Source organism: Euprymna scolopes, chromosome 5, assembly GCF_053919585.1.
Source record: "Euprymna scolopes isolate OS-2025 chromosome 5, ASM5391958v1, whole genome shotgun sequence".
NCBI classification, from domain to species: Eukaryota; Metazoa; Mollusca; class Cephalopoda; order Sepiida; family Sepiolidae; genus Euprymna; species Euprymna scolopes.
This window is the reverse complement of record NC_136486.1, coordinates 33,525,014-33,548,931: the sequence shown is the minus strand read 5'-3', so window position 1 is coordinate 33,548,931 and position 23,918 is coordinate 33,525,014. Positions and strand designations below refer to the sequence as shown.

Below are 23,918 nucleotides of genomic sequence, written 5' to 3'. Positions count from 1 at the left end.
TTTTTATTTTTGTTTCCTAATGTCACAAAAAGTGTTAAAACTAGAGTATTTTTTAAATAAATATTTGGTTTCGTTTTTCGTATCTTTACTCCGTGATCAAGTTTATTTTTTTTAAGCAAGAGTTAAAAATAATTTTTTAAAATATTATGGTTGGTTGGTTGTTTTTGTTTTACAGCATATCAACCCTTTTCAGGTTATTTAATGCCGAATCTAGTTATTTTGAGGAACGATTTTTAATGGAGTATATATATTTTTTTTTAAGTCAGATTCTATTTAACCCATAGTTGGGATCCTAACAAGTACTACCACTCCGGGTTAGAGTGGACCTGGGAGCAATGGCAATTAAAGGATGGCTCCACACTCCCCAAGGCCCGCAAGGTGGGGCCTCACCATCGGATATAGTTTTAGGTCATATCCAGGACCGCTGTATAAAGGGTTCTTTTTAAAAAAAATTTATAAAGGCCAATTTTTTTAAGATATGAGAGTATGGTGTGGGGATTGTTTTTATCAAATAACTCTTTGATATTGTTTTCTTTGTAGAATCGATTTCTTACTGTTACAAAATCAGTACATTCAATTAATATGTGTTTGATTGTGAGTGGTGTTTCACAAGGTATACAGATGGGTTGGCTTTCTTTTTTTAGGAGATATGAGTGGGTTAAGTGAGTATGGCCTATTTTTATTCTTGTTAGTTTGACTTCTTCTTTTCTGTTTAGTTTCGTATTTTGTTCTTGTTTTTTGATTTTTGATTTTTGGCATGATTTCGTTAAGTTTGTTGTTAGGGTGTTCATTCCAGTAGGTTTGCCATTTCTCTGTTGTATATGCGTTGATACGTCTTTTTTAGATCTATGTATGGAATTTTAAAATTTGCATCGATTGGAAGATTTAAGGCGTTTTTTGCTGCAAAATCTGCTAATTTATTACCTTTAATACCGGAATAGCTCGGTATCCAGCAGAAAATGATTTCTTTTTTTACTGTTTAGTTCAGTTAATTTTTGGAGTAATTTTGCGATTGGGGGTTGTCCATCTTTTTATTTTTAATCGCTTTTAGAGTAGATTGGGAATCTGAAAGGATTATAAATTTTTTTTTGTTTTGTTATTGGAGGCGAGTTTGAGAGCTAGGATTAGAGCATGTATTTCAGCACTGAAGATTGAGGTTTCTTTTGGGAAGTTTGATTATTTTTTGATTGATTTATCGAGTATTGCTGCACTGGCTGTTGCGTTATTTTGTTTAGACCCATCCGTATAGATGTGTGTGTGGTCTGGATACTTTTCTTTGATTTTATCGAGATCATCATGATAAGTTATTGGATGAGTATGTTTCTTTTCATATTTACTTAAACTTAGGTCGATCTTAGGGGATACGATTTTCCAGGGAGGGGTTTTGAGTAGGACAGTTTCGTGAATTTTAGTTATGGGTAGACTTGCTTCTTTGGAAATCGATTTTATTCTAAGTCCAAAGGTTTTGATTGCATTTTCTTTTTTCTTTTTGGTTTTTGGTGTTTACAGTTTGGATTTAAAGTACTATTGTGTGCTGGGTTTGTGGGGTTGGCTGTAAGTTTTGTGTAGTATTTTAGACCGAGGTTTTGATTTCTGAGCATTGGAGGAGTTTCATGTGCTTCTGCATACAGGCTTTCTACAGGGGAGGTTTGAAATGCTCCTAGTGCTAGTCTTAGTCCGGAGTGGCATATTGTGTTGAGGGTTTTTAGATATGACTTTCTGGTGGATTGATATATGAAGCTACCATAATCTATTTTTGATCTAATTAATGCTCTATATAGTTTGAGTAGTGTGTTCTCGTCAGCTCCCCAATCTGTATGGGAATGACTCGTAGGAGTTGTAATGCTTTATTACATTTGGTTTTGATGTGATTGATGTGTGGAATGAAATGTAGTTTTTTTGTCAAAAATGATTCCCAGGTGCTTGTGTTTGTTTACGAATGGAACTTTTTCGCCTTCAATCTGTAAGGTTGGCTCAGGGTGGAGTTTGCGTTGGTTACAGAAATGGATGCATTTTGTTTTAGTTTTGGAGAATTTGAAACCATTTTTCGTTGCCCATTTATTAATTTTATTTATGTTATGTTGTAGTTTTCTTTCAATAGTGTGAGTGTATTTAGATCTGTAGCTGATTGAGCAGTCATCTACATATAAGGAGCTATGTATATCAGGAGAGAGTTCTTTTATAATGTTATTGATTTTTATGTTAAAGATAGTTGTTGATAATATGCTGCCTTGGGGCACTCCTTCTTGATTTTGTGGGTCTGATAAAGTTGAGTTTATGCGAACTTGGAAAGATCTGTCTGTTAGGAAGTTTTTTTATGAATTCAGGTAATCTGCCTCTTAGTCCGATGTTGTGGAGATCTTTTATGATACCGTGTTTCCAGGTAGATTCATATGCTTTTTCAAGATCGAAAAAAAAAACAGATGTTACGTATTCCTTATTGATAAAAGCTTCTCTGATATAAGTTTCGAGGTTAGTGATGTGGTCTATACATCTTCGATTATTTTGGTATCCACACTGGACTTCAGAAATTATTTTGTTGTCATCTAGATACCATATAAGATGGTAGTTAATCATTCTTTCGAACGTTTTGCATAGGCAGCTTGTGAGAGCTATTGGTCTGTAGTTTTCTGGGTTTGATGTATCTTTTCCCAGTTTGGGTATTGGTATTATTGTTGCATTTTTCAATGAAGTTGGGAAATCTTTTGTTTTCCCATATTTTATTATAAATTTTGAGGAGTTTTAATGATTCTGGTGGAATTTCTTTAATGAAGCTTTAGTGCACTTCATCTGGTCCTACAGCTGAGTTATGGGATTTTTCTATGGCGGTTTCTAGTTCATTGAGGGAGAAGATTTCATTGTAAAGCTTTATTTTGTACTTTTCTTCATGTATTTGGAATTGTCTATTGTAGTGTTTTGATGATGAGTTTTCGGCAAAAGTTTTAGCTAGTGTGTTAGCAATATCTTTTTTATCAGTTATTTTCTGTTTATTTGTGAGAAGGTGTTTGATTGGATTTGGATTATATTTTCCAGTTATTTTCCTAATCATTTCCCAGACGGTTTTGAGTTTAGTGGTGATGTTGATTTTGTTGACAAATTGTTGCCAGCAGGATCTTTTGCATTCTTTAATTGTTTTTCGAGTTTTATCTCTTTGGTGTTTATATTCTATTAAGTTGTTCATTGTGGGTTGTTTTTTTAAATTTTCTTAAGGCTGCCTTTCTCTGTTTAATGGCCGTTTTACATTCTGGATTGAACCATGGTTTGTTTTCTTTTCCAGGAGGAGAATTTTTGGGTATGCATTTTTTGGCTATTTTTATGAGTACTTCCGTGAATTCTTCTATTGTTTGGATTTGATGTTCTGTTAGTTTTAGTGAACAAAGTTCTTTAAATTCGGCCCAGTTGGCTTTGTTTGTGTTCAACCTGGGTATGTGGTTTTGGATGGAGTTACTGTATCTAATTATAATAGGGAAGTGATCACTTCCACAGGGTTCTTCGTAAGTGCTCCATGTATAATCCAAGAAGCTTGATGGATCACACATGGTAAGATGAATGGCACTAGTTGATCCGTTTGTTGGATTTAAGTATGTGGAATTTTTTTGATTGAGAAGGCAAAAGTTATTTTTGTTAATTAATAGTTCAATTTTGTTTCCTTTTGAGTTTATGACTTCGCATCCCCATAACGTTCTGTGGCAGTTAAAGTCTCCTAGAAGAATGAATGGTGAAGGTAGTTGGTTTATTAAATTTTCTAGTTCATTTTAATTCATTTGTTCATGTATATTGAGCAGATTGTGATTGTTTTGTGTAATGTGACTCGAGTTGTAATTGTTTGGAAATTTGTTTTGACAGAGAAATTGCTTTGAGGTATGTTATTCCTTACAAGAATTGAGGTGCCTCCATTAGCACGAAGGCCTGTGTTATGGAAATAGTTGTATTGTTGCTAGTTTGGTGTTTTGAAATGGTTATTGTTTTGTAGGAAGGTTTCTTGTAAGCAAACAATGGCTGGGTTGAAGAGTGAGATAAGTATAAGAAGTTCATTATAGTTAGATCTTATTCCACGAGAATTCCATTGGATAATTTGTTGTGTTTTATTTCTATCCATGAGACTGTTTAGTTTTCCTCTATTTCAATCTCTTTAGAAGTAGAGGGTTTATCTTTTGTCGGAGTTTGTGTCTTTGGTGAAGTGTTTTGCTGGGGTTTTTCTTTTTTTTGTTTGGATCTGGACGTCGATATGGATCTTGCTTGAGATATTGCTATTTTGGCTTCTTGTTCATTTTTCCCCCTCTTGATTACTTGTGTTTTGTTTTCAGTTTCCATTTTTCTAGAATTTGGAATCTATTTTGAGTGTCTATTGTTTGGTTTTCTTCTTTTCTGGAACGTTCTTTATTTGCTGTTTTATCATTGCTTATGTTTTTATTAATTTCTGGTGGTTGTTTTGTTGGTTTCTGTGATAATTTTTTTAATGGTTCTGTTGTGGATGGAATGTTATTTTCTTTGTTTGGATTTGTTATTTCTATTTCGTTTCCCAGATTTGAGTATTTTTCTTTTAGGCTATTTTGAAATTCTGGCCATTCTTTAATATTTAATGTAATCAGTTTGTTTATCAGTTCCCTATATTGATCATGCATTTCATTATGTTGGTATGGTTTAGTTGTCTTTTTTGTTGTCTCAGCATATGTGTTGTCTTTCATGTACGTCTCAACTACTTTTCTGGCTTCTGGAAAGGTTGTGTTTTTCTTGTACTTTACTTCTATTATTTCTCATTCTTTTTTATATGTTTTGCATATTTTAGAGAAGACCGGGTGATCTTTGCAGTTTGTGCATTTCACCTCATTTATGCATTTTTCTTCGGTGTGGTCAGGCTCTTTGTTGCCGCATTTTGCACATATTTTTATTCCTTTACAGGCTTCTCTATGATGTCCATATTTTTGGCAATGGAAACATCTTAATGGGGATGGGATATATTGGTCTACTTTTACATTTAAGTAGCCAATTTTTGTTTCCTTAGGATTTGTTAAACGTTAATATATGTGTGTTAATTTTTATTATTTTATTGTTTCTTTTTATGTTTGTGCGGATGTGGTTGATTACTCCTTGTTTTTCTAATTCGGTTTTTATTTCTTCTTCAGTTGCTAGCGATAGTTCATAACTTCGAATTACTCCTTTCGAAGTGTTTAGTGTTTTATGGGGAAATACTTTGCACTTGTACTCATGGAAGTTCTTCATTTTGAGTAGAGATTGAGCATCTCTAAGATTGGTTATCTCAACTAGTAGATTTACATCTTTTGTTTTTTTGATCATTTTTGGTTGACTTTTTGTGGATAATGTCTTTTCTATTAGGAAAGGTGATAAATTTCCAATTTTTTTATTTTTGATTAATTCAATAACCAAGAATCGTGGGAAGTTTCCTTCGTCTATAGTTGGAACGGTTTTTCTAGTTTTGAATTTTTGTTCTTCACCTGAGCTTGAGAGGTCAGAGTCAGAGGAATGGTTTCTTTTAAGGGTTTTGACGGGGATACATTTGTTTTTATCAGCCATGGATTTTAGGATTTATTTTTCATCAACCCGTTTTAAAAATCTATCAAAATTTTTCTATTGATTCTATTTTTACGATATTTTCAGGGTCAATGTGAAATTTTATGTTCTTTCCAATAAACCGAATATAATATTTTAGACAAACGTTTTTTTTAAATTCACGCCCCCCCATTTTCACGCCCCCCCATTTTCACGCCCCCCCCCATTTTCAACTTTCTCTTAAAAAGTAAATAATTAATTTATGTTTAATAGTTTTATATATCACAAATTGAAGAGAAAAGGTCAATAAATAATATATTCAAATTTAAAACAAAAAAAAAATCAGTTTTTTAGAAATTTACCTGTAAAGTCCGAAGTTTAAAACCTTATTTTATAAGAACACATTTTTTCTTTTTGTCTTTTTTTTTTTTATGAAACCTTGGTCCTTGCTCCTTTAATTGAAAAAAAATTAGGGCTTGAATTACATTTTTCGAGGAGTTATAAGCTTAGAAAGATAGGGGGTCGAATAATTTACGCCTCTCATTTTGAAATGTCTATTAAAAAGTAAATAATTAATTTATGTTTAATAGTTTTATATATCACAAATTGAAGAGAAAAGGTCAATAAATAATATATTCAAATTTAAAACAAAAAAAAAATCAGTTTTTTAGAAATTTACCTGTAAAGTCCGAAGTTTAAAACCTTTTTAAAAAAAAAAAAAAAACACATTGTTTTGTTTTGTTTTTTTTTTTAAATAAATCCTTGGTCCTTACTCCTTTAATTGAAAAAAAAAATTAGGGCTTGAATTACATTTTTCGAGGAGTTATAAGCTTGGAAAGATGGGGTGGAATTATTCACTATTTTCACGAAATTTCTGACACTGCTAGAACTGCACGCCTGTGGAATTGTCTTCCGTTTTCCTGCTTTCCGGCTGACTACAATATGGTTGTGTTCAAGTCTAAAGTAAATGAGTTCTTGATGAGCCGTTCCATATAAGTTATTAACTTTACCAAATTTTCATTACTAATGATTACTATATTGACCAATTTCTACTGTACACTCTTTAACCCTTATCCTTGAGTGGCCTCTGGGCCTTGATAATGTGGTGATGCCTTTGTAAAAAAAAAAAAAAAAAAAAAAAAAACAATGGCTTGTAGTTCGTTGCAGCATCCACCATCAAAATACTTGCAAAACAGACAGAGGGTTCTGTTCGAAATTCCGTCCAAATTCCCAAGTTCGCAGAAACATTCACCTAAAGAAGGTCGAAGGTTACATCGACGGAAATGTTGTGAAAATAAAACTCAAGATGAGAACAGTAGTCCAATAAATTCAAATAATACGAATAAGCAATCCTCATCTAAAAAAACAACTCAGAAACGTGATCATCAAAGGACATTTTCCTGACACACATCTTTCGTCTATTTCGACGTCCGTTCTAAACTTAAAGCATCTTTACTGCATTAATGAACACTTACAATACTCCATCCTCAAGTGACTATTAAACAAACTCAATTTCTTTGTTTACACAATTTCGACGCCATTTCATCCTTTCTTTTTTTTTTTTTTTAAATAAAAATCAAATGCTTCAACTGATTCTTGACCTCGTCCCATTTTACAAAAGTTCATCGAAAATCTCAGACATTCTGTCTCGGATGAAATTTCAAGAGAATTTCTATTCTTAAACTCTCTCGGAAAAAAAATAAATAAAATGTCTTGGAGACACACAACGTCACAACACATCTATCGATGAATTTCCGCCCCCCCCCCAATTAAACGACTTTTAAACCAAATCCAAAGTTGTTTTTTTCTTAGAACTAGTCGTCTATTGAACCCAATGACGTGAGGCTACTTTCCAGCTGACTATAACGTGGTCCTTTTTCAAGTCCTTGTTAAGGCCGTCCTCTTAAATAATCAAATTCTATGCAACTTCCACCATCACCGATCATCATGATGTTGTTCCACCTGAAAAGCATTAACTCTTATCCTCGAGTGGCTTGCAAGCCTTAATAAGCGATAACTCTCACTAGTAAAAAAAAAAACAACAACAAAAACGCATTGATTCCAAAGCTTTTATAAAAATTCGATGCTTTTTTTTTTTTTTTTTTTGTAGAATGATTTCTCTTTGACTTGGAAATATGCTAATATCACTTTATCCATTGGAGGCACATCTCTGGAGTATTCTTTAGGATCTAAAAACAACCAGTAGTCAATTGGAGTCAGATATTGGGATTAGTGTGGGCGCGGAAAAATTTGAAGTTAATTAATATAGTTTTACAATTGTCTTCACTGACTCGGTGCATTGGTTAAAAATGTGATATATAACATTTTCTTTTTTATTTTGTAGCCAGTTTTTAAAGAGATTTCCTCTTTCAAACACCAAAACAATGCTAAATAATATTTTTTGTTGATGGTTCGATGAACAAAATACCTTGTGCATCTCAAAATATGAAGGACAAGACTTGCCTGCTGGTGTTTGCGTTTTTGATTGATTTGGATGGCTTTCATCTGCTACTGTCCACTCGAATTTAAGAAAACTCGTCCCAAGAAAACTCGTCTCCGGAAAACTCGACCCCGGAAAACTCGTCCCCTTTCGCTAGGTAGGAAAACTGGTCCCTTATTGAATAAATATCGATTGAAAACACATTTTATGATCGTTTTTGAAGGAGATATTGTTTTTTAAAATAGACTATAGCCCCCCCCCCATGATATTTTTTAACAATATTTTTACTTGTTTAATATTTTTTTTTTTTTTTTTTTAAATAAAATCGATTTTCTAAGTGTCCGTTTTCTACCTAACTGGCTAAGTTCTTAGTGGTTTCACTAGTGATAAAACAAAGACAGGCTCGCAACGTCTCTTCTGTGAGAGAGAGGTTGCAGGGAAAAGAAAAGGGCATTCCCCACTAAGCTACAAAGTCTATTTTGTACTCTGCGGGTTATCGGATTTTTTTATCTGTTTGTCAAGTGTTTCACGAATGCGCATATGTGAATGATTCACGTGACACATTCCTTTTAAGTGTGTTTTAAAACACTTTTTAAAGATTGTGACAAACTGGCCTAGTGGTCATCGTACTTGACTCACTGTTTTTAGATTTTGGTTTCAATCTCAGCTCGAGTATTTTTATTTGGTTACAAGAAGTGAACTGTTTACAAAAAAAAAAAAAACATAATACTCGCATGCACACGTCTCATTTTCTGTATGAATTAAAATATAATATTTACGACCGGGCAACGCCGGGCGACCTACTAGTAAAAAATACAACATAGGACACATATAAGTACAATTAAATGTGAAACTACCAAACTAAACAAGTAACATGACTCAAAACTGTTAAAAGACAACAAAAAGGTATAATCTATATAAATAAAACAGTAAATGTATGTGTGTGTGTGTGTCTGTGTGAAAATAATTAACCAATAAACTACTGGTCACATGACACTGAAATTAACAGAAAACAGTAATCATACACAAAGGATGGTTTATAACAAGTAAAATCTTTGTTTGGATGAATGACGTGAAATAAGAAATATGTCAGCAAATTGAAAGGCAAAATGTTCATTCTATCTTGCCGCCATATTTCTACTACTTTTGTGCATGCACAAATTCATTCATAGTTTAAAGTGGTTTAATTGTAAATTTTGCTTATCGATCTGATGATAGCTCAAACGGTAGGAAACACAGATAGCGCAATAAATGTTTTGGTTTGGATTCAAGCTGATGGCACCCAAGTCATTTTTAAAAAAATCTTTTGAAATCAGTACTATATATTAAGTACAATATAATATTCAATAGAGAATCGGCTCTGTAATAATAAATATGAAATCTGCATCAATTAAAATATATTTAAGCGCATTGTACGACCACACAAGGCTGAGCGCCCTACCTGCAAATAATTAAGATGAAATACTATTGTAACATTTGGGGAGGGGCCGTTTAGAAACCCCCCCGCTATCTTGTCTCGACAGACAACAAAAATGTCTTCAAATTTCAGCCAATATATATATATATATATATATATATATATACACTTGTGCCCGATATTATTCATACCCCTCGGATCTTTGTAGATTTCTATAAGAATATTGCTCAAACCAGAAGGTAGACAATATTAAAGGGATTTCAAACAATAAATCAAGCATAAGCATTTAATTTAAACTGAACAAATAAATAAATTATGCAAGTTTGAAACATTATACAAAGGAAAACGATAATGGCACTAGTTCAAAATTATTCATACCTCTCTTACTAATAGTCAATAGCATGCCCTTTATTCTTAATAACTGCCTGTAACCGTTTTGGATGTTTATCAACAAGGTTTTTACAAGAATCAACACTGATTTTTGACCATTCTTCAATGCAGTAGTTCTCCAAATCCCTCAAATTTCTAGGTTTCCGCTTTTTAACCTCAGTTTTCAATATGTTCCAAAGGTTTTCGATAGGGTTCAAGTCGGGACTCTGGCTAGGCCATTCCAAAACATTAATTTGATTATCCTCAAACCATTTCTTGACTATTTTGGCAGTATGTTTTGGATCATTATCCTGTTGAAGGACCCAGTTTAGTTCTAAATGGAGCTTCTCCGCATCCTGTCTAATGTTTTTCTGGAGTATCTCCAAATATTGCTCCTTCTTCATGGTTCCATCTATCTTGACCAAACTACCTGGACCACTAGCCGAAAAGGAGACCCAAAACATTAGGCTACCACCACCATGTTTTACCGTGGGTATGGTGTTCTTTGGGTTGTAAGCTTCTCTTTTCTTCCTCCAAACGTAAGAAGCATCCATATGGCCAAACAATTCAATTTTTGTTTCGTCAGTCCACAAAATACTTGAGAAAACGGACTCTGGAGAATTCACATGGGTCCTAGCAAACTTTAGACGTGCTGCAAGGTGTTTTCCGGTGTGCAATGGAGTCCTTCTCTGTCTTCTTCCTTTCAGACCATTTTCATGCAGAGTCCTTTGCAATGTTAGCCTTGATATTTTTATGCCAGAAGACTCCAGATTTTCTAAAATGTCCTTAGTAGTGGTGGTTGGATTTGCATTAACACTTCTTACAATATTCCTGGTGGCTCTAGCAGACAGTTTCCTTTTCCTTCCTCTACCAATCAAGTTGTTTGTTGTGTGGTGGCTCTGGAATTTTTGATGATGCTCTGTACTGTTGCTGTAGGGACCTCAAATTTCTTGGAAATTGACTTGTAACCTAAACCATCCCTATGTGGATTCACAATTCTAGTCCTAAGATCATTACTAAGCTCGTTTTTCTTCCCCATTCTAATAATTTTTAATCTTTTAATGGTTTTCAGTTTATATCATTTTGATTTCTGAAAAATGCAAAAAAACGAAATGAAATTAATCAAAGGTTGTATAAAAGCATTCAAAATAAGAATCAAACAGGAAACAAACAGTCAGAAACTCGATTAATACTGAAAAAATAAGGGGGTATGATTATTTTTGAACATTGCAGATTTTATAAATAGCTGTATATTTCTTTTATTACAAGTATTCCGAGATTTTAAAATGACGAAAATGATCAGAAGAGGTTTATTAAGAATATGTATCAATATGGACGTAACCAATAAATTCTTACAAAGTTACACCTAATAAAATCAATTTTCAAGGGGGGGTATGAATAATATCGGGCACAAGTGTATATATTGTATGATGGCAGCATCGGCTATATACACAATGAAAAGTGTGTAAGACGTTTATGGAAAAAGTGAATATAAAAATTAACTGATATATTAAAAAATACAAAATTAATAAGGAAATATATATATATATATATATATATATATATATATATATATATATATATATATATATAAATAAAAGTGAAAGTGTCTGTGTGTGTGTCTGTGTGTCTGTGCACATTTTCCTACGCAATAACTCTGTCAATTTTAAGCCTACAGATTCGAAATTTGATATACAGGGTACTGAGATTTGGGAAAATCGATGTGATTGGGTTTCGGACAGAAATTTGGCTGTTAAGGGGTCAAAGTTCAACGATTTGACCTTTGAGAAATCTACCAAACTCCTCCTACAATTTTGGCTCGAAACACGTGAAATTTTAGATATAGATTTCTTGGACATCGATCTAACTTAATAACTTTATTTGAGCCCTAAACAATAAATTTTAAGGGGCCATAATAGGGGTCAAAGTTAAAATATTGACCGTTTTTTTTGTTGTTTTGCTCAACATACACCTCAAAACACCCGGACAACGCCGGCCACCCATGCTAGTATATATATAGAGAGAGGGATCTGAATGGGGTAGCATCTTTGTAGAGGGATGTGGCTCCACGTTGCTATACCCTGATTCCTTACTTCAGCAAACAAACTAAACCATGTGGAGGAAGGGCGCCACTGTCTTGTGATTAGCTGTTGGTTCAGTGGAGGTCAGGGAAAATAATCCCTACAGAAAATTCGGAGTGTAGCCCCACATGCAGGTCAGTGTGATACTTTCCACTGTCTCTAGCAGCTACTGCGGTCGAGTTTGTCCCAGTGTACTGGTCTCACCATTCCTCCAGAATACACCAGCGAGATCAGAGAGGGAGATATTTATGCTTGGGCAACTCAACTTCTCCTGGATAGACAACTTCAGCTACATATTGCAGAACCAATCAAAGGAATGGTAGTTACCGGTTATGAGCCTAAAGTTAGATTGGCATACAACTAGGTGCCAGGGGCCGTTCCTGCCGGTGGGAGGGATTATTCAACCCCATCGGACAGCTACTGCCCTCATTAAGCTCAGCAGCTCTCATCAAGTAATGTGCTGTCCCGCCATTGGTCATCTGCTTCACAAGGGGCATGGGAAATAGGATCTTCTCCAAATGGGGGACAGATACCGATGCATCAAACAATCAAACACAGCTTAAAAATAGCCCAGCACTCAAGCTCGGGTGTTAAAATGTCCACACAATTCTGGCAGGTTTAACAAACGATTTCCACTTCATCCCTGACATGCAGAAAACTGCCGACATCAATAAAGAACTATTACGCTTACAGAAAGACATTGTTGCCCTGCAGGAAACCTGTATCGCAGATTCAGGATGCCTCAGAGAGCCAGACTATACCTTGTTTTGTCAAGAAAGAAGATGAAACAAGAGAGCATAGTGTTTGCTTTGCGGTAAAAAACTCTCCTCAACAAGGTCTAGTTAGATCAAACCGCCACTGCCCACATAATGTCACTATATGTCAACACCTATTGTTGTATAATAGTGTTCATATTGGAGATCATATATCGAGAGATGGCGGGGGCATGTAATACAAGATAGACGATGATGAGAGAGAGAAGACATTTATATGTATTACAGTTCTGTGGACCTTATAACATATTTTAGCGACTGAGAGAAGGTGATTAGTTCTTTTAACACAGGAGGGGACAGTCATTACTTAGGATGGAGAGACACATTACTTAGGATTCGGTTATACAAAGTTCATATATAACGATGAGGGAGACAAAGTTCATATTAAGGATCACACATTACCTTTTGCTGTTGAATGATGACACGACACAGTTTTACAAAAAATGATGATAACTTCTTTATTATCACATCGACCAGTCGAAGGATGATGACGTCAAGGAATTCTAAGTCGATCTACAAGATTAAATGTTCTCCCTTCGCTTCTAAAGGGACCCTCCTCTTGATCATGTCAGCTCTGTCCTCCCGACTCTGCTGACTCCGATCCGGACTCGGCTGCCTCTGATCTTCGACTGACTCTCTGCTCATCCTAGCTTCTATTATTGAGAATTCATTTTTGTTATGACGTCAGACGTGTGGTCTCAAAAATGTAACCCACTCACGTGGGGAACTCACGTGGCTAACACGTTCTCCAAACACACTTCTGCAACAAAGAATTCTCTCTACCTATTTTTCAACCTAACTTATTTTTCAACATATTTAAATTGCATTGTTCATTATTTTCTAGCTGACCTTATTTTAATTCAGTTTTCATAAAAAGAATTAAACAATTTAAATTCCTTTTACAACAACATATCTAAACTATTTTATATGAAATTGAACAATGCGAAATTCTAACATTCCATTTTCCGAATCTATTTCTGAACCTTGCTTACCAGGTTCGAATCTCGGTCTATCCTAATCTCATTTTCACTTATCTAATGTTCTTCTTACTTACAAGAAAAGGTAACCTTTTTCCTTGTAACACTATGTTGATGGACTTATCACTCTAATATTTGTTTATACTTCAACTATGTAAGCAACACCAAGGATGCATTCTACAGCGAACTTGACAATTACATCCAAAATTTCAAGAATCATGAAATCCTAATAGTTATAGGTGATTTCAATGTTTGAGTTAGGAATAACAACGAAGCTTGGCTCTACTGCCTAGGGCACATCAAAGTAGGAAAATGCAACTAGAACTCTACACAATGCACGACCTCTGTGTAACCAACACTTTCTTCTTTACAAAACCTCATCATAGAGTATCATGGAGACACCTAAACATTGGTACCAACTCGATCTAATTCTCACCAGAAGGAAGTTTCTACCTAACTTTACTGTCACTAGGACTTATCACAGTGGCGATCATTCACTCGTATGCGCTGCAAGGTCAAACTGCAAACAAAGAAATTCTTCTGCACCAAAGAAGCTGGAAATGTAACCAAGACCAAATACACAAGAGAGGCTCAGACAGTTTGAGGACAACTTAGCAGGCTGTTCAATTACAGAAATGTGGGAAAATCTGAAGAAAGCCGGATACTCTGCTGAATCTCAGCTTATGGAAGGAGAAAAGGTGGGCATAACAATGATTGATATGAACTTGAGTCCAAAAGGAAAGTTCTTTAAGAATACAAGGAGAACCCAAGTAAATACTCTCTGTTGGCCCTTAAAACAAGGTAAAGCCAAGAGTACGCGACTGTGTCGATGAGTACTGGAACAGACTATGCAACTCCATCCAACAAGCTGTAAATACTAAAAACACCAAGGCAATGTATGACGGCATTAAGAAAGCAATCAGTCCAATCGTTGTAAAAACTGCTCCTTTGAAGTTCAAGACAGAAGAAATTCTTACAGAAAAATCCAAACAACTTGATAGATGGCTCGAACAATACTCTGAGCTCTATTCAACATAAAAAACAAAGTAAGCCAGATCGCCCTTGATCGCATCCCACACTATGCATAATTAGATGATGTCTCCAAGACGATTGACAAACTCCCACCGGGGAAAGCTCCAGGTACTGATTCTATCTCAGGTGAAGTGATCAAGAGCGGCAAAGCCTCTCTCCTCAAGCCTTTATACCAACTCTTGCTATGTTGTTGGGAAGAAATCGCTGTTCCCCAGGACATAAGAAACTCAAACATAGTTATCATATCCAAGAATAAATAAGACCGCAGTGACTGCAATAATTATAGAGGTACTGCAAGTTCTTGTTGAAAGAATATACTCCGAATCACAGTATAGCTTTCACTTCCAACGTTCCACCATTGATATGATCTACACAAACTCCAGAAGTGCAGAAAACAAAACAGGCCATTGTAGCTTGCCTTCATTTATCTTACTAAGGCGTTCCACCTCGTCAGTAGAGATGGGGAATTCAAAATCCTGCCTCTCATTAGCTGCCCTCTCAAACTCCTCCTGAGCCTTATAGATTCCATGATGGTATGATGAACACCATGCAATTTGACGGGGACACCTCTTCTGAGTTTGGTGTAAAAAGACGTGTCAAACAGGGATGTGTGCTTGCCCCTACATTGTTTGGCATTTTCTTTGCCCTTCTTCTGAGACATGCCTTCAATTCGTCAGAAGATGGAGTTTGCTGTTCCAGATCGGGTGGTTACCTCTTCAGCTTCAACTGCCTTTGGTTCAGGACTAAATTCCAACAAGTTACCATCAGAGACTTACTGGTTCCTGATGATGTAGGGGTAGCATCTCACACTGAAGAAAGACTTCAAAGACACATGGACAGATTTTCCAATGTTTACAAAGAATTCAGCCTCACCGTCAGTCTGAAGAAAGCTCAGGTCATGAGCCAAGGAACCTCATCATCTCCCACCATCACTATGAATGGGCAGTGCTTAGACATCAATTTCAATATCTCGGGTCTACAACTTCAGACAACCTTTCTGTAAAACTTAACAAGCACATCTGAAAGGCATCCACCACTCTTGCAAAATTGACAATTCAGGTGTGGGATAATAATCATCTCACCATCTTCACAAAAGTGTCATTAGAATCCTTCTGTGCAGCCATCAAGAACGGAAACTGAACACATTTCACATGCGTAGTCTGGGGAGAATTCTTGGAATTTCTTGAAAGGGATAAAGTTACAAACAATGCTGTGCTCACAAAGGCTGGTATCCTCCTCCATATTCACCCTCCTTTGCCAAAGACGCTTACGGAGGATAGCCGATGTGCACTGCATGGACAATGGGAGAATCCAAAAAAACATTCTCTACAGTGAACTCACTACTGGCAAAAGGAAAATTGGTTGTCCTTTCCTCTGCTATGTCACTGTGTGAAAACACGACATGAAAGCATATAATATTGACTCTACCATTTGGGAGCCCAAAGCTAAAGTCTGTAACAACTGGAGACAAACGATAACCAATGGCCCGACCACTAGCAAAAGGTCCAAAGTTTAAAAAAATTGGCCTCTGCGGTGTCTACCAAATTACTCAGCCAATTTTTTATCTAAATATTTAAAATTTTACATAAAGTGTATTCAGACATAGGGCAAACTTTTTAATCGGGTTTTGGCTGAAAATTTGGCTGTCAAGGGGTCAAAGTTCAAAAGATTTTACCATTGCGGTCTCTAGCAAACTATTCAGCCAATTTTGGATCTAAACATTTGAAATTTAACATAAAGGGTATTCAGATATGTAGCAACCATTTTAATCAGTCTTGGGGCAAAAATTTGGCTGCCAAGAGGTCGAAGTTGAAAGAGTTAACTTTTGCAGACTCTACCAAACTCCTCCGCCAATTTTGGGTCTAAACACTCGAAATTTTAGATGTAGGTTACCTGGACATGAGTCAAAATTTTTAATATATATATATATATATATATATATATATATATATATATATATATATATATATATATATATATATATTAGTGATGAGACGATTCCAATATTTTTCCTAATTCTGATACAATTACCGATTCCATTTTTTTATAAATCTCTAAATATTTAACTATAAAAGTGTTATTTTGTCCCGATTACTGTAAAAACACATCTTAAATGTGCATGTATTTTTTCAAACGTAAAAACACACTTGTGAGGGTGTGATCAAGAGATTTTAGTTTTACTGGAAGTTTAAATCAATAAATATTTATTATTTTATTATCACTACCAGCAGTGGAAGATGTTTCTTAAACCAAGATCAAATAAAAAGGATAATTTAAGGAATCGATTTTGGCATCGGAAAATAGGCTCAAAGTGTTCTGATTCTGATACCGATGCTGATACCCCAAAAAGGTCAAATTTTTCTGATTCCCGATTCCGATTAATCGTCCCGATACTAATATATATACTTATGTACATAAATTTATGAACAGTACATAGGGCCCGAGCAAAGCCAGCCTGGACTGCTAGTATATATATATATATATATATATATATATATATATATATATATATATATATATATATATATAAACATGATTGTAGATAAACTTTTTCTGATCACTGCAATGTAAATTTACAGTGTGTGTGTGTGTGTATATATATAAAGTGAATGTGTCTGTGTGTGTATCTGTGTACATTTCTCTACGCAATAACTCTGCCAATTTTAAGTCTACAGACTCGAAATTTGATATACAGGGTACTGAGATTTGGGAAAATCTTTGTGATCCATTGTCGGCCAGAAATTTAACTGTTAAGTTCAACGATTTGACCTTTCAGAACTCTACCCAACTACCCCGCCAATTTTGGGTCTAAACACTTGAAATGTTAGCTATAGGTTCCTTGGACATGGATCTAACTTAATAACTTGATTTGAGCCCAAAACACTAAATGTTAAGGGGTCATAATAGGGGTCAAAGTTAAAAGAAATTGACCGCTTTTTTTTTTTTTTGCTCAACATACACCTCCAAACACCCGGGCAACGCCGGGCTGAAATGCTAGTATATATATATATATATATATATATATATATATATATATATATCGTTGCACGAGAATCAGAATGAACACTTGCCACTCTGTAGCTGTCCGTTGTCGAAATCATATATTTTTGTTTTGGTAACCCAACTTAACGATAATATATTCATGGAAAATAAATTTCACAATAAGTTTCCACACTTTAAAAGTATCGTAATGGTCAGTAGAAAAATAATTTTGATGCGTTTGGTGACTTGGCTGTTAACTATATTGCAAGATTGCAGCTCGGCCTCCTTAGAAGATATTCTTTCTTCTAAAATATAAGTGGTTGGTAATACTTACAACTTTTCATTGGAGGAAGGCAGCACTCACCTGGAATAAAAAAAAAATTAATAAATAAATAAAATAGGCATCATTTAAAAAATATTGTTATATTTGTGTTTTTCCAGAATATGCTCCGTGCTGAAATAAAAAAAAATTATTATTATTTAGAAACCATTCTTAACATGGGGTGAGGATGGCGTTTTATAACTATTTTGTTCTTTCAGTTACAAATTCAAGAAACAAGAGATATCGTAAAAAGTAAATTTACATTGAAAATCCTATCTAAAAGTAGCACGGTTCGTAAACTGTATAAGTACCAAAGGTAAGTTTTTTTTTTTACACAGGAATCACCACTTATGCCACTCGAGGATAAGGGTTAATGGCTATACATTAGTCAATGTGATTATAGCGTAGTAAACATAAGTAGTGGGAATTTTGTAAATTGGATTATTTAGGGGGACGGTTCATCAAGAATTTGTTTACGTTGGACTTGAAGACAATCAGATTGTAGTCAGCTGGAAAGCAGGCTATCCGAAGAGAGTTCCACATGTGCGCAGTTCTAAGAAAGAAGCTTTGTTCATGGAATCTACGTTTAGGTTTAGACACAGATAAAGAGTGTGGGAAATTATTGATAGTGGTTTTAGCTAGACGAGTGTTTTTCGTGAAAGTTTGGCGAGGGGGGGGCATAGATTAAAGCTCAGATGAGCACTTGCCATGAAAATAAAGATAAAGCAGAGACAGGCTCGCAAAAAAAAGGCTATCCATTTCCCAATTGCTTTTAATTATAAAAATGTTATAAAACTGTTCTGTTTAGAGAGTACATTGGTGCTTGTCCTGGGACGAGTATTCTTCTAATTCCCTATATATTAAAGTAAACGCAAGCACAGCAGTATCTGATTGAAACATTAATATTGTCTGTGATGTAAGAGAAAGCAACTTTAAACGTAATGTGAACAACTATCTTGTTGCTGAACTCTCAACTTAGGATACTCCTTTAGATATAGTCCCTAATTCATAGTAACTCCTTACACCTAAATGACTATTTGCCTATTTTGAGTGAATAAAGTGAGCTACTTATGCAGAATACGGACCGTGCTGAAATAATAACGCTATTATTTTGAAACCCATTCTTAACATATGTAGGGCGTTTTATAACTATTCTTGTCACCTAACAATAATGAACAAAAATTGCGTAAAAATTTAATTTAATTTGAAAATCCGTTTTGAAAATTAGCACAGTGTATATTCTGCATATGTACCGTTTTTTTTAAAGAAGAATTTAAATTCTTCAGATGCGTTTATTCCATTTCTGCGCTTAATGGTTATTTCAAATCATAGACGAGGAGAAGAAGTCCTTCGACACACGTCTGTATCGTCTCGCAGACAAAGCCAAAGAGTATAATATTTCAAACTTAAGCATGAGAGATAGACAAAATCTCTTATAGAAACGTGGGGACGCATCTAAAATTGTTATTATATTTACAAAGAAATCACCACATGGCAAGACCTGGTGGCCACTCGAGGATAAGGTTTAGTGCGTGTAAGGTGGTCAGTGAGACACCAGCATCGTGATCAGTAGTGGTGAAAATTGGATAGAATTTGGTTGAGTGGTCAGCTTAACATTGGACTTGAAAACGACCATGTTGTAGTCAGGTGAAAAGCAGGCCGACGGTACAGATTTTCATAGGTGGACAGTTATAGGAAAGAAGCATTGTTTATGGAAGTTGCATTTAGATTTAGGCTGAGCATAGATTGCCATTAAAATAACGATAGAGCAGAGACAGACTCGTAATGTCTCTTCTAGGAGAAAAAGGTTACAAGGGAGAGAAAAGAACACCTACAATATAAATCTCATCTGTCTGTTTAAATGTATGTATGTATGTATGTATGTATGTATGTATGCATGTGTGTATGTATGTATGTATGTATGTATGCCTAAAACTTTCGACAGAAGCGACGGATTTTCACGAGATTTTGAAGCTCGGCCCTTCGGATGACAAATATCGAAAAATTGACCAAAACCATTCATTTCTTCACACTCAACTGGGCACTTTTGTACATGGAGGGTCGATTTTTTTTCTGACATTTTTTGCAAGTCATTCAACCCTTGCGTTCATGACGTCGATAAAAGGCGTTATTTCGACCGCCCGTGACGTCACAACCACAGTAAGCAAATCGGTAAACAGTTTTTTTTTTCATCTTTTTCCTCTGGCGCGTTACAGGATCTAGCCTGCTTACTACCTCCTATATTTTTTCTTTTTTTTTTTTTTTTTTGCTAACCAACACCCGTACACACACCTTCGCTTTCTTTTCTGCCTTCAATTTTTTTTTTTTTTTTTTTTGCCCAACACAGACCTCTAAACATCCGGGTAATGCCGGGCGCCCAGGCTAGTCACCTACTAAGTTTCAAAGCCAGTTTTGAACTCTGCGATAGCAAGAATGGATGATCTGAGCAACCCCTTCCAACAGTACTCCATTTTAGGACGTATTTAGCTCATAAACAGGTAGAGGATTGTGATGGGAGTGCGGTATCTTCTAGAACAGTAGAATAATTCAACCATTTTTCCAGCGACCTTGCCAACATATTTGATGTAAGTTTTTCATGTCATGTTAAGAGTAAAGATTTGTTGCAGAAGTCGAAGCAGGATGGTTCCACGAGACGAGTGTGGAATAATCGGAATTACCTCACTTGGACTGTTAATCCTCTTTCCTCTTATTGAACTCTTTTGGAACGAGAGACAAAAAATGTAATGTAATCGAGCCCTACGCTGGCTGTAAGAGTGAGTCAATAAATCCTGTCGTATTTCATATTTCTCTTTTTGTTCTGTTCTTATACAAAACCCTTCAAAACCTTACAACGAGAGTCAGAAGTGAGATCGAAAAAAAAAAAGAATGAATTTTATATATAAAAGAAAAAAAAGAAAGATATCAAAACAGCAAACAAACCCGGACAACCGAAGTAAGTTACAAAAGAAAAAAAAGAAGAGTTTCGTCAAAAAAATAGTAAGTTTGTTTTATTTTTACAAAAAAAAAAAAAATAAATAAATAAATAAATAAATAAAAAAATAAAATAAAATAAAATTATGGCTCAAAGAAATTTCAACGCCAATAATATACCGCCCCCGGCAAAAATGTATCCGTCAGGAAATGTTGTGAACAATTGGAGGAAATTTAAACGAGATTTTTTTAATTATTCTGTGGCCAGTCGATTGTCAAACGAGGTTGATTCAGTATATCAGACTTCGGTTTTCCTTTCTATAATCGGTGAGGAATGTTTCGATATTTTTGAAGGGTTACATTTTAATTCAGAGGAGGATCGAAATAATCTTCAAAAAGTCTTGCAAAAATTTTAGGACTTCTTTGTTGGAGAAACGCATGAAGCGTATGAGTCATACAAATTTCACCTTCGAAAGCAGGAATCGGAAGAAAATATAGAAACCTATATAGCGGTTCTACGCCAGCTTACAAAAAGTTGCAATTTTGGACAATTAGCGAACAGATTAATTAGGGATCAAGTTGTTGTTGGGGTGAAGGATGATATTTTAAGGGAAAAATATTTAGCCGATAAAACCTTAACTCTAGATAAATACCTGCAAATGGTTAGAGCACATGAAACCTCAAAGCAACAGTCACAAGCTATATCCTCAGCAGAACCAGATACACAAATAAACCGTGTATTTAGAAAAAAGAATTTTCAGTACAATAATAAAATGACTAAAAGAAAGTGCATACGATGTGGATATTTTACCTCACACGGCAGAGATGACTGCTCAGCGATGCATGCAACATGCAATAAACGTAAAAAAACTGGGACATTATGCATCGGAATGGAGAACAAAATCGGTAAGGGGAGTTGCAAAAGAAGAATGACTTCCTAGGTTCGATCTCATTGGGAAACATTAAAAACGGTGAAGAGGAAGAAAAAATTGACTGGCAAGCCAATATAAAGGTCACCACCGCGAAGAACAGCAGAATAGTCAACTTCAGGTTGGACACAGGCGCTGATGTTACTGTAGTGCCGGACCAGTTCTTTAGGAAAAATTCTCCTATAATAAAGCAGACTGATAAAAGACTATATGGACCTGGTCAGAACAAGATAAAGGTGATTGGAAAAGTAGATGCTACACTTTGTTATAGAGAAAAAATTCACTGCAAGAGTTGTACATCGTTAAGGACTTGATGGAACCATTGTTGGGTGGACCAGCAATTAAAGCTTTGAACTTGTTGAGCAAAGTTAACTCTATAGAAGGCAGAGATCACCAATACAAAAAAAAAATTCAAAAGTATTTACGGGACTAGGAAAACTGAAGCATGTTTATAAAATACATTTGGATAAGAATGCTCAACCTTTTTCAATTACAACTCCCAGACGACTAGCACTTCCTATGAAACAAAAATTCCAGGATGAGCTTAAAAGATTAGAAAGTGAAGATATCATCCGCCCAAATCGAAATGCCTACTGATTGGTGTGCTCCTATTGTAGCAGTTCCAAAGAAGGATGCTAAAATCAGACATTGTGGTGACTTCACTAAACTTAATGAAAGTGTGAAGTGTGAACATTTCCCACTACCTTCTTCAGACCAGTTATTAGCTCAACTTGATGGAGCCAAGATATTTAGTAAACTGGACTGCAACAGCGGATTCCATCAAATTATGTTGCATGAAGATTCTCAGAAGCTTACCACTTTTATCACGCCATTTGGAAGATATTGCTATAAGCGCCTACCATTTGGAATAAGTTCAGGCCCTGAAATTTTTCACCGCGAAATGACACACATTTTGTCAGGAATACCAGGAGTCATCGGTGGCATAGATGATGTTCTTGTCAGTGGGACAAGCCAGCAGGAACATGACCAGCGTTTAAAAATAGTGCTAGAGAGAATGGAGGCAGCAGGAATAACATTAAATGATAAATGTGTATTCTCTGTTAGCAAAATTAAATTTATTGGGCAACTCATTTCAGAAGAAAGTATCCAAATAGACCCAGAGAAGATTAACGCAATCATGAACATGACCAGACCACAAAACGTGTCTGAACTGCGACGACTGCTAGGGATGGCAAATCATGTTGGTAAATTTGCTGAAAATTTAGCAGAGACCACAAAACCACTCAGAGATCTCCTAAGGAAAGACAATGCATGGATTTGGGATGAGCCTCAGGAAACTGTATTTAAAACACTAAAGAAAAATCTGAGTTCTGCACCGGTACTGCTCCATTATAGTGCTGATAAGTTAACAAAAATTTCGGCTGATGCATCTTCCTAAGGCTTGGGAGGAGTACTGCTCCAGAAACAAGGAAATGACTAGAGACCTGTATTTTAAGCATCGAGAGCACTTACTGAAACGGAACAGAGATATGCTCAGGTTGAGAAAGAAGCCCTTGTAGTCACTTGGTGTTGCGAAAAATTTGCCGACTTTTTGATTGGGCTGCATAAGTTCATAATTGAAACGGATCACAAGCCATTATTGGCATTATTAAAAACAAAACAGCTTGATGCACTAACCCCAAGAATACAACGTTTCCGTATGCGCTTAATGAGATTCACCTATGAAATCATGCATACCGCTGGGAAAAATCTCATTACAGCAGACACTCTATCTAGAGCTCCAAACAGCCTACCAACCAAACATGAATTTGAGCAGGAGACAGAGACAGACATGTTCATCCGTTCAATTATACAAAACATCTCTGTTACCGACAGGAGATTGGAAGAAATAAGGGTGAAACAACACTCTGACAAAATCTGCAGTCAAGTCATGAACTATTATAAAATGGACCATTGGCTTGAAACCGCTACACGAGACCCTCAGCTAAGACCCTACTGGTTTATAAGGCAGGACCTTACAGTCTGCCAAGGACTTTTACTGTATCAGAATCGACTAATCATCCCTGCGGATCTTCAAAAAGACATCTTGGATCGTCTTCATGAGGGACACCAAGGTATAGTGACATGTAGAGCATTGGCATGGAGTAATGTTTGGTGGCCAGGACTTTCAAAGCAAATAGGGGAGAAAATAGA

General features: G+C 35.5%; 1 long non-coding RNA gene across 1 annotated transcript in view; it reads right to left on the bottom strand.

Moving 5' to 3' along the window:
- Positions 1-23,918, bottom strand: part of LOC145277090 (uncharacterized) — a 53,508-nt gene that overhangs the window by 3,894 nt on the left and 25,696 nt on the right. The window contains exon 2 of the long non-coding RNA XR_013868103.1: positions 17,917-17,946. This is a non-coding gene — a long non-coding RNA (uncharacterized LOC145277090). The remainder of the gene's footprint in view (positions 1-17,916; positions 17,947-23,918) is intronic.